We start from the raw sequence: 11,062 nt of genomic DNA, 5'->3' as shown, positions 1-11,062 counted from the left end.
TGAATTCCTGTTCAAACCACTAGTGGGTGCTGTATATCTGTGTACTGTGGAAAATAGTGAGAGTTCATTATCTGTTGTCTAAAACTAACAAACCTCAAACAATTTAAATGGTAGTGTTGTGACTTTAACTTTGATCGTTTAAGTCACTGTTTGCTTAATAAAGATAAGTAGAAGTATATACTGGCTGGATATTGGGAGATATTTGAACACCTGTTTTTTTTTTATACACAAGAATGTCTGTTATTCTCTTTAAGCAGGAATATATCTAAGGTTAAACTTGGAGTGAAATATTTTGACACAGCTGCAGAAGAGGCTTCAAGTGGCCTATGACTGCAGGCCAAGAAAAACATTGATTTTGGCTGCTTTACAGGTCGCGCATAATCAAAACAAGTGAGAAGCCCTTGGTTATTTTGGCCAATTTAAACTTTCGGCACCAAATAAATTAAGTGTGCAGATTTGTCTGTATCTTTACCTTAATGGGGCACTGGTGTAATTTTCTCTGGCTGTAAATGACTTAAAAAAGTGAGAACTATTAAAAAAAAGTGAAGTCATTTTTGCAAACACTGACCTGGCCCTCGTTTTTCTTATACAATTATTGTCATATCAATTATAAATGTCTAAGATTGACCTCTCTTTGGAGATAGGAGAGGGAACATATAGGGACTCCATTATATCAGATCTGACCACAAGGTGGTACAGCTGAACCAGGATGTTGTGGAGGGGAAACTGAGTGGTGCTAATGTCAGTGGAGTGTGGGAGAGAAAAACATTTTGATAAGGGGTTAATGAAAAAGTCAATGGAGTAAGAGAGTGTCAACAGACAGAGCGAGACAGCCAGAAATCTCTGGGGAATCAACTCGGCTGTAGACTCTCGGCCTCAATGAGAATCCTCCTCGCTCCCTCTCGCCCCGCTGGATCCTTCCTGTATGCTTCAGTGACAACCTGACCATGAAGGGTCAACACGCTTCAGTGAACTGAGCAAACTCCTCTTTCTCTCACCACACATGCATTTAAGGGTATCGATTCACATGTTAGAAAAAAAAGGACCCACTGCTGCAGCTCTTCAAGATGTTGGGAGAAGTCATGGTGTGAAAATCTTACAATTAGCTCTCTTTTTAAGTCAGAAAGTTCAGTGGAGTCTTTAGTTTGGACAGGATTTATCTCTTGTATAAGCCTTTCTCTCTCTAGGGAATTTTTTATCCTTCTGTTAAAAAAAGAGAGTTATGTTCTGAAAGCTACAAACAACTGAAAGAGAGACAAAGGGCAGGCGAAGGTTAATGGCATCCAATGTATTGTTTTTATTGATCTACCACAAAGAAGTAGCTTGATTTTTTAAAAACACTTTCATTTGTCTTCTTTCCAGGAGTTCGATTCTTAGATAAATCCCGCTTTTACTTCTTCATGGTACATAAAAAGCTGAGCTGTTAGCCGTTTTTATTTAGCATTCAAAAGGAACAAGGGAACAGCCGCTAACAGCTAGCTTGAGTTTGTGCAAAATTAATGAATCTTACGACCGCAACCTAAAAGACCACGATTTAACATGTTAAAAAAGAGTTAAATTTATACTCCCTGTGCCCCTGCTACCCCTCTTAGCAATTATTCCCGACCAAAAATAAGTTACATCGTTTTGAAAAGGAAAGATTTTTGTTTAAATAAAGGGGGCTTCTTTGTTCAGGTACTTGTTGAGTTTTTTTCCCTTTGGATGATGCCAGGCTAGCTGTTCCTTCCTGTTTCCAGTCATTATGCTAATCTGAGCTAACCGGCTTCTGCCTCCAACTTTAGGATCAACCAGAGTGGCTATCTTCTCATCAAACTCTCATTGTAAAAGCAAATTAAGAGTATTTCAACAAATCTCAAACTATTCCCTGATGGCACAACACGTAGCCTATGCTAAGGTTTTTCACCCAATCTGCTCATCTGTTTTTTTCCCTGCATTAAAAGTTGTTGTCCTTTTACTTGTTTATTTTCCTTTATCGCTATGACAACTAAAAACAGTCCCTGTCGTTGTATATTCAGTGTGTGTAATGTAGACCTATGCAAAAGGTTTTTCCCCCTCTCCTTTTTTTTTTTTTTTTTTTCCAGCAATGACAGCCAAAAGCCAAAAAGCCTCCCAAGTGACACACTCATGTTCCTACCTCTCCACCCTTTCATCCTTCAGTTATGTTGCTGTTGGAGCAAAGAAATGCATATTTGGATGCTTACCAACCATTTTATTCTCCAGAATATGTGTCTGTCTGTGCAGCAACTAGTACCACACACACACAAACAAACACACACAACCTCCTCCTGCACCATTCCCCCTCTGCATAAATGCAACCGAACCCCAAATTATGGTCAGCCGCTTGTGAAGTTAGTTTTTCTTGGGTAAAACCAAGCTGCCATCTTTAATACCTAATTATATGGTTCTAATTGGGAACTGTTTGATCACACTCTTTGGCATCTGGAAAGCTGGCGTGTGACTGTAACAGGCTTTTCTCATCTCATAAGTATGACCTTTCCCTCTGACCCCAGCATAAGTGAAGTAAACCACTTGACACCAAGTAAAGACCTTCACCGGTCACACCCTGCATGAAGCCAACACCAACGATCCACTGTGATTATCTGTGATGTAAGTCTGAAGCATCTTTACGTGAGACTGCTGCATGTCAGACGAGCAGAACAAGGCATAGATATTTTCTTTCTTAGTTTGTGCAGCAACAGACAACACACACACGGTATGACAAATAAATAATCTTGGATAAATGGTACCCAAACCTTAATGTGTAATGTACGAACATATCCCCTTTCAAGAGAGCTTTTAAGCGCCCGCAAAAAAAAAAAAAACACAAGATACCATGTAGACCATGCAATGTCCTTGTTACAATATTTTTCTGAGTGACTGCTACAACGTCTAAGTTTTCTAACAGTTTAAATGTCACTGTTTTGCTCAGTGGGTCAAATTTTAAATTTTAAATGTTGAGTGGCAGATCATGGACCCTCTAGCTTTCTCTTTGCCCTTTTGATCCATTACTTTTGCTAATTATTTATTCGATATGTTTGCTAACTATTTCAGTCTTGTATCAGTTACTTTTAGCCAAGGTTTACTGATTGAATGAAATTAACTAACTAAACTGTTTATCCATTAATTCTGTTAACTGTTCATGAGTTAGCTTACTTTTAGCTAACTATTTTAGCGGATTTTATTTAGATTTTACCTTTACATTTTAGAACATTTTTCGTCTCACTTCTCACTTAGTTTCTACACAATCTGTGTACAAGTCAGATGTCAGTCACATTTGTTTTCTCAGTGAGTGGAAACTAGTTTACTAGCTCATGATAAATGAAGCTGTCTAACTCTTATCTGATAATCTCGATGGCAACGGAGGGCTTAAATTGTTATGACTGCCTCAGCTTAGAAGAGGGCACTGTGCTCAGCCCATCATGGTTAATGTTTCATGTGACAATAAATGAACTTATATTACATACGGTTTTTGTTGTTGTTACACTTGGATTTAAATTTTAGTAGAAACAGTAGCACCCCTTACAAGATTGGGAATCACTCATCTAGACCAACTTCCATCCTTTAAACTTTCCTCTCTGATCTATCAAACAGGTCATTTTCCACAAACTCACTGTGACACTGTAATATTTTAACAGGTGTTTAATAAAGTTTAACATTCCTGGGTAGCAACAGCCGTAAAAGCGATTAGCCCCTGACACTTTAAAACACGGTGCCTTTTCCACAAATCAGCATTCGAATCTTGAATGCAGCTCACTTAGCATCACAGTAGCTGCCAAACAGTTTTTTTTTTGTTGCTAATATACTCCTCATGGTAAAGAATTACAAACTATAAATCAGCCACAGTCCACCTTCTCTCAACGCTTGCGTTTGTTGAAATTGGCTCGCAGCTCTAGTCCTGCATGAATCTAGCAGCCTCATTACAACCATGTAAAAGCCCATTACTTTGCACTGCCCATGGGGAATAACACCTTCTTCTTTATTAAGCAGCGAATAAAAGCTGTTACCCACTGTTTCCATTACTTTGTACTGTACAACATGATGCAAAATAACTCACTGCTCTCTCAATCGACTCATTTTCAACAGCGTTTTCCCTCTTACACCTTCTGTCTTCAAGCATAAAAGCCTAGCAATAAGATACATGATGTATTCAGAGAAAATGTACTGCCATGAATACAGCATTTTTCCTCATAACACTTGCCCTCAGTAATTCTGTGCAGCCTTTTACTGATCCCCAAGCACTGGCTTTTGCAACTATGAATTCCTCCTTTCTCACCTTGTTTTAAGCCAAACACAGTCTCCTCCTTATTCACAGCCTGCCAGATGTTTAGGCTGGAAGTTCTCCTCAGTGGCATGTGTGCTTGTTATTTATCTAAATTGTATTTTTCTCTTAACAGCATTTTTTGGCATCTTTCTGCTCACAGGGGTGGTTTACTTTAGCCCCAAAGTAGGAGGTGCAGAGGGGAAAGGCTTTGCCAGCCTACCCACAATTCACTAGTAGCTGAGTGAGCTGATGAAGTTGAAGTTGACAGCTGCATAAATCACCGGCTCATGGTGCTAATAGGTGGTAGTATAAAATCAAGAGCAAGACCACCCATGCTGCAGAGCAGAAGAAGGAGCATCAAGTCATATCTATCGTGCAGCGCCGTACAACCATCCGAAACACTTAACCCCCCTCTGGCCGCCCCGCCTGCTTTAGTCCATGGGGCTCTCTTAGCAACACAGGAAAAGCCCGTCTGGCATCCGCAGGGCAGTGATTCATATTTGGCACTTTCATAAAGGTTCCAAGCTGCTGGAGTGTTTTCGGGCCTATTGTCGACCGTTTCACTCCTGAATCTCCCGCTCGGAAAAACCTATAAACATTTCAAGGCTTGTAACTGAACAGGAGCCTGTGCAATTTTCCTCTTTCATAAGAAGATCTTAGTTTGCATAAAATACTTTTTCCCCTCTTCACAGAGGAGAGAAACAGCTGCACACTGACCATTACCCTGATTTTCTTTGTGTAGTATATTTCCACGTCTGAATGAAGAGGTGCTTGAGATCATTCAGTACGTCTGCTGAGAGAGGTGTGAGGGTGGTTCTTTGCAGGGCCTCCTCTTTTGTAAAGGAGGAGATAAAACACATGCAGAGCACGAGGGGCCGTACCCCCCTCACACAAAGCAGAGCATATTGTTCAATAACAAGACCTGGATTCTGGGGTTTGCACAACAAGACTACCTTGAAAAGAGGGCCCCTGTGACATCAGGTTTGACTATGCATGTGAATCCAGATGACCCCCACCCACTGTTTGCTTCATGTTTTCTATCATGTATATCTCAGCAAAGACTATCATATATGAGGTGTACAGCAAAGTTTCTGTGGGTGCAAGGGTAGGCCATATAATAAAACAAACCCTTTGGAAACATACTACTTTCAAATTCTGTCTGAAATCTGAACATATTTTTGCAGACTTTCTTTATCCCACACTCAGTATCATATTATATATTTATCACCAACATCCCTTTAACTTGTAACCGTGTCTTCAGTTGCTCTTCTTTAGTTTCTATTTTTACAACTTTTCTTAATTGACTTCACATACATCTTAATTTTTTTTTTAAATCTCTATATATCTACATACATGTACTGTATGTCCTTGTGTTGAAGCAGTAACTGGATTTCCCTATTTTGCAAATAATCATCATTTTCACAGGCTCTATAAAGTTTCCAAAACTTTTGTTTTAACTGAAAGATATTCAATATGTCGAAACCAACGACCTCTTGGGGTTAACAGATAGGCAATTAATCAAGATTAATCAATGTATTAGTTTATGCAAACTTTTTTGACCATTCATAAATCACTTGAATTTGCAATTTGGCTGTGCGGTTAAAAAAAAAAATCTACTTTTAAATGGAATATTTTCTTAGTTTCAGATGGAACATGAATTATCATGATGAACTCTGGGAGACCTTGATGATTATTTTTTTTAAGCCATTTCGTGTTACTTTATACACCAACATTACATAACCAACACATTACAAAGAGCAGGTAAATACCTTACTCTTTGTTATCTAATATTACAAAAGTACTATTTGTTATATTTTCTACAAAGACCCAACATCAATCCATCATGAGCACAGTAAGTGACATTTAGCAAAGTTACATTGGCAATGAAAAACGTCCTTTCACAGACAGAAACCTTTAGTAAAGCCAGACTCAAACAACAATAAACAATCAGGACATTAAGTGTCAGGTTAATCAAAAATGAGAATAACAAGAATTGTGTAACAGCCCACTGCTATCCTGGCAGTTCAAAGAGAAAAATCTGTATTTTTCATATTTTTTAACCATTACATTATCTTTGCAGAGACTCTAATTATGTCAGCTCAATCCTCTAACAACACTTCTGGTCCAGTTTCTCAGCTCTTTCAGACGTTTTCTCTCAGTTCATTTAGAAGTGACAAAAATATCATACCAGCCAAACCAAACAGAGGAATAAAATACATGAATCTTAATCAAGTGAAGAACAAACTAATCACACCACTCGTGATGTCTTTGTGTGAGAAGCATCCCCTCCACACTTTGACCTCCACCTGTAACCTGTGGCTCTGATGCACTAAAGTTGCAACAGGGTGTCCTTTACGGCCTATAAATGGCTTGAGGTCATCTGTCATTAAACTAAAGTGGGCTACAAGACGGGTCCTGCTGCCTCAGACGATAAAGCCAGAGTGTTTATGGCAACTACCTGTATCGCACTCTCCCTGTGTGCCCATGGTGGGCTGACGAGGGGGAAAATAAAATAAATGATGTCAATGTTTGTAACATTGCAGAAGGACAGGTCTCATCTCTGGTTTGTATACTAGTTAATGTCAATAAAGAGATTCATCTGTCATCAGAATAGAAGCTGCTAATTTGCTTTACTTAAATATTTTATGTGATGTTTATTTTCTGTTATTTGTAAATCTGCATTTTTGCAGATTTCTGTTTTAGTATAAGGTAATCTTCAAATTTAGATTTTATTTCAGACCTTAAAGCACAATTTATCTCAAAATCTAAAAAGACTTTCCTTGAGACCTTAAGAAAAGTTTACTGGAGTCAAAAAGAATAAAAAACAACATGTCGGATTCTTACAGTGGTGTTTTTATGTCCTTATTTCTCTCAGCATAGGGCCGAGAATGATTGATGATGCATGTCTGAATTACCTGGTGGTTTACTGTGGACAAGCAGCAGTTTGTGGTGTACGCTTGGTGTGTGATGTGTTAGGAGGGAAAACAGAGTTTCAGTCAGCGGTCAGACAGTTCTTACAGAGGAGAGCCGCAGCTGAGCTGCGAGGCTGACCAATGACCACAGCTTAGTGTAAATGTCAGAGAGCGGTTAGTGCAGGCTACCTACCAGTATGTACCTACAGTATGTGTTGATTAGGAATGATTTAGTGTGCAATATGCTCATGCATGTTGTGATAAAAGCTGAGTGACCTTTTAGTTGTTTTCACGACATATCAATCTTTAAGACGGACAAGTGCTCATCAGTTAAATCTCAGGACATTTAGTTTGTGCTCGTCTGATATTTCAGACCAATCTCATGGCTTTCAATGACCACTTATTGAATTTACAAATCTCCTTCACTTATGGCTTACTCTTCAGTGCAATCTGGTGATTTTTGTGTTATAATCAAACTACCCAATGCAACAAAATGAAATTTAAATAGAAAGTGCATTAGAAAACCCGGCAACTTAAACCCGGGACCAAACATTAAATTATACTTTAAGCGCTGGCTAGAAAAGAAAAGAAAGGCTCTTTTTATGCTAAATAAAATATTCAATAAATGTATTTTTCCTGTGATTTGGGCTATTACTCTCTTCCTTCTTAGAAAACAAACTTTTTCTGCAGGAGAAATTGGTTTGAATAAAAAAATCTGCATAATTAATTCAAAATTGTCTGGTTAATCCTTTATTATTATTAAATACAGAAAAAGAAAACAGAAAAAAACATAGCGACTTAAAAGTTGATCCAGTATTTAAACTGTCAAAATGTCATTTTGGCTCCGGTCTTCAGCTTTATTGTTTCAAAGGGAGCAAGAGGTCGAACAGTTGCTATAGAAGACGAAAACGTACATGTATGCTAAAACAACAGGTTTTTTAGTACTAGTTATTTTCTAGTAAAAGGAGTATATTTGAAAGAAACTTCAGTTACGCTATAGGATCTCAGTTCTAATTTTTGAACCCTGGGGAAGATACATTTACCTTTATATATTCATTAGATTCAAAGTACATAAAGCTTGCTGTTATCTGCTCACATTAGACCTGTTATTTCAGCGTCCTGTCTGCACTCAGATTTGCTGCTGTTGACAGAATTGCACCTGTGACTCTTATTATACAGACCCGTTTCTGTAACCACAACACACACCTGCTTGTATTTACACTACCGCTGTTGACAAAATATGGAGTTGCTAAGTTGGAATAAGTGAGTTTAGTTTGGGTAATGTTCCATCACCCAATGAGTGAACTGCTGCTAATTGGTCTGCAGTCAACAGGACATCTTGCTCTAATGCGGCCTGACTTGATGTCCCATCCTGTAATGGCATCATGGCATGAGAACATGTGACCTCATGGAGCACGCGGAGAGGTGACCACATCAGCCTGCCAATGACTCTGGGCCTGTTTTTTAAATGTTGTCATGGGAGAGGTGGCTGCGTTCAAACAAAAGGACCTTTTGTCCATCCGTCCACATCTGTCCGGAATCACCTCCCCTAATTACCGAGGTTAGTCTTTGGAATTGACAGCATAAATATTAAACTGTCAAACTCTGTCTGTTGGCAACACCTTCCAGCGTGAGTCACTGCCTGCCGAGGTCGAAGGAAAACAAGAGTCTCTTTCTCTCTGCTGAGCTGCAGGGCTGTTCGGAGGAGGAGAAAAGTGAGCAAGTTCACATTCAAATGTGTGCCTGTTAAAATTTTCTTTGTGTTTGTATTTGTAAACCTGTCTTAGATCAGTACAGCTTTAACCAAACACCATCAGTGAGTTTTTTTGCTTTGTTGAAGTTGCTTTAAATGCTGCTGTAAAAATAAAACTACACCTAAAAGAAGTTGTTATTGTATAAGATATATAAACAAATATCACTCATATGTACAAGAGTAATTTATAGTATGTATGCTTGAGCCAGCTGATGGTTAACTACACCAAGCATCAGGGAAAAAGCCTGATTCTGACCAACGACAGGCAAATTTAGCACCTTTGAACCTCAACAAGTTACACAATAAATGTTCATTTTTGGATCTGAAAGTGTAAAAATTACAATCAGTATCAGTTCAGCACATACAGAAAAATGGTATGTTTAAGTACAAAATATATTTTCGAGATATAACAGGTCATCATGCCCATATTGATATCGATATTTTAAAGTTTAAAAATCTGAAAACAACTGAAATGTAGGTATTTAAAAAATGACCCATAAAAACAAACAATCTTGAAACGCGTTCCTTTTTGATTTTTGTTGTTACAGGATGGCAAATGAGTTGCATACTTGAATATTACAGTCAAAAAAAAAAATACAATGTCACTGCTCTCTGGTGGACAAACCATGTACTCATGACACTGTTTATATAATGCTGATATATCTGCTTTAAACTCATACTGGCCCACACATGGCTCGGTGCCTATTTAATCAGTCAAACTGTATTTGTGGAAGGCCAGGAAAGATAGTTTCTTCTTTTATCAGTCTTTATAAGCTAAAGAGCTACTGGCTACAGCCGTACATCTACTGTACAACTGTAACAGAGGTGGGTTTTGTCATCTAGAAAATGTACCCAAAATAAGAACTATAACTTTCAGTCTGGACAATATTGCCCTATGATGTGCATGTGCACTTTGCAAAATGTTTAAAGAGAGAAAAAAATCTATCTTTGCTGCAGTTACTGCTTACATGCTCTTGATTGTTTGGTGTTGAAAAGAAAGTGAAGTGGCTGACTTTCAGCAGCACAAAGATGTTTTCTTTGCTGCCGTTTAGGGTGAAAGACTCCGTTAGCCTTAATCGTTTTACACACAATGCCGGAGATTCTGGCTGAGGAAATGTTCTGCCTACAAATCTATCACTGATGATCTCTTCAGATGTGGGCGATACGTTGAGACGGAGGAATACAGCTGTATTGACGGGCATAAAACCTAAACAAACTCCGCTGACAAGACGGAGAGCTGTGCAAACAGAAGATTAGAGGGGAGATGAAAGAAGGAGGAAGCCGCTTTAGTCAGTCGTTGCCAAAAGTCTGTGGCTTTAATACTGTATCCAGTGGAGTGTTGGGAAACCTGAACCTGCTGAAATCAAGAATAAAAATGTTTAAAAAGGCATATTACATACAGTGACATACCGGTACATTATCTGTTGATATTGATTAAGAGAGAGTGATATATATAATATTATAATGTGAATAATGTATTTTTAAAATGTAGATAGCTTTAGGTATTTGTGACTCCTTAAACGTAGTCATCAATGGAATAGGCCAACACAATCACAGACAGGATTTGATCCTGCTCAACATCGGTTCCCAATCTGAGGGTCGTCAGCCAACGTGACGAGATGGCTTCCGAAAAAAAACCTCGTAAAAATGAAAAATAGTTTAAAAGTGTATAGTTTTGTGTGCCTATAAATACCAATACCAAAGACTTTTAAAAAATGAAATTGTTTAAGATGTGACCAAAGGTTGAGTTTAGGGAATGATCATGATCAGCTTTGAAAAAAGCACTTAGTCAAGATAAGACAAATTGATGCAAACAGACACTTGTTCTCATGGTTTAGTTGTGCAAATCATTTTACCCCTTGCCTGTCAAGTTTTGATTGATTGGTTGATTTTTGGTATCTTTATTTCAAACATGTTAAAAGATAAAACATGCTTAAACAACAGATATTTTAGGTTCATGGCAACTTCAATATCTAGAATAAATTGATTGTGTTTGCCCCTTGCAGTATGTTTTCATACTTAGAATACATTATGACAAAAGTAGAGATGTATGTTTCATTTTTAGAAGAGAGTTTAAAGTGTTTAATGTAGCGCTTGCTTTTGCAAGACAGGAAAGATGTTCTGTTTTTTTAGTTC

General features: G+C 38.1%; 1 protein-coding gene across 1 annotated transcript in view; it reads left to right on the top strand.

Annotated features, from left to right (window-relative positions):
* The first annotated feature begins 10,558 nt into the window (after positions 1–10,558).
* Positions 10,559–11,062, top strand: part of erap1b (endoplasmic reticulum aminopeptidase 1b) — a 184,136-nt gene continuing 183,632 nt past the window's right edge. Inside the window, exon 1 of the mRNA XM_061038514.1 lies at positions 10,559–10,567. The gene's annotated coding sequence lies outside the window, so the exon portion shown is untranslated. The remainder of the gene's footprint in view (positions 10,568–11,062) is intronic.

The sequence above is a fragment of the Labrus mixtus genome, chromosome 5 (assembly GCF_963584025.1).
Source record: "Labrus mixtus chromosome 5, fLabMix1.1, whole genome shotgun sequence".
NCBI lineage: Eukaryota > Metazoa > Chordata > Actinopteri > Labriformes > Labridae > Labrus > Labrus mixtus.
The sequence above is the reverse complement of the archived record's forward strand: the minus strand, read 5'-3'. Positions and strand labels throughout refer to the sequence as shown.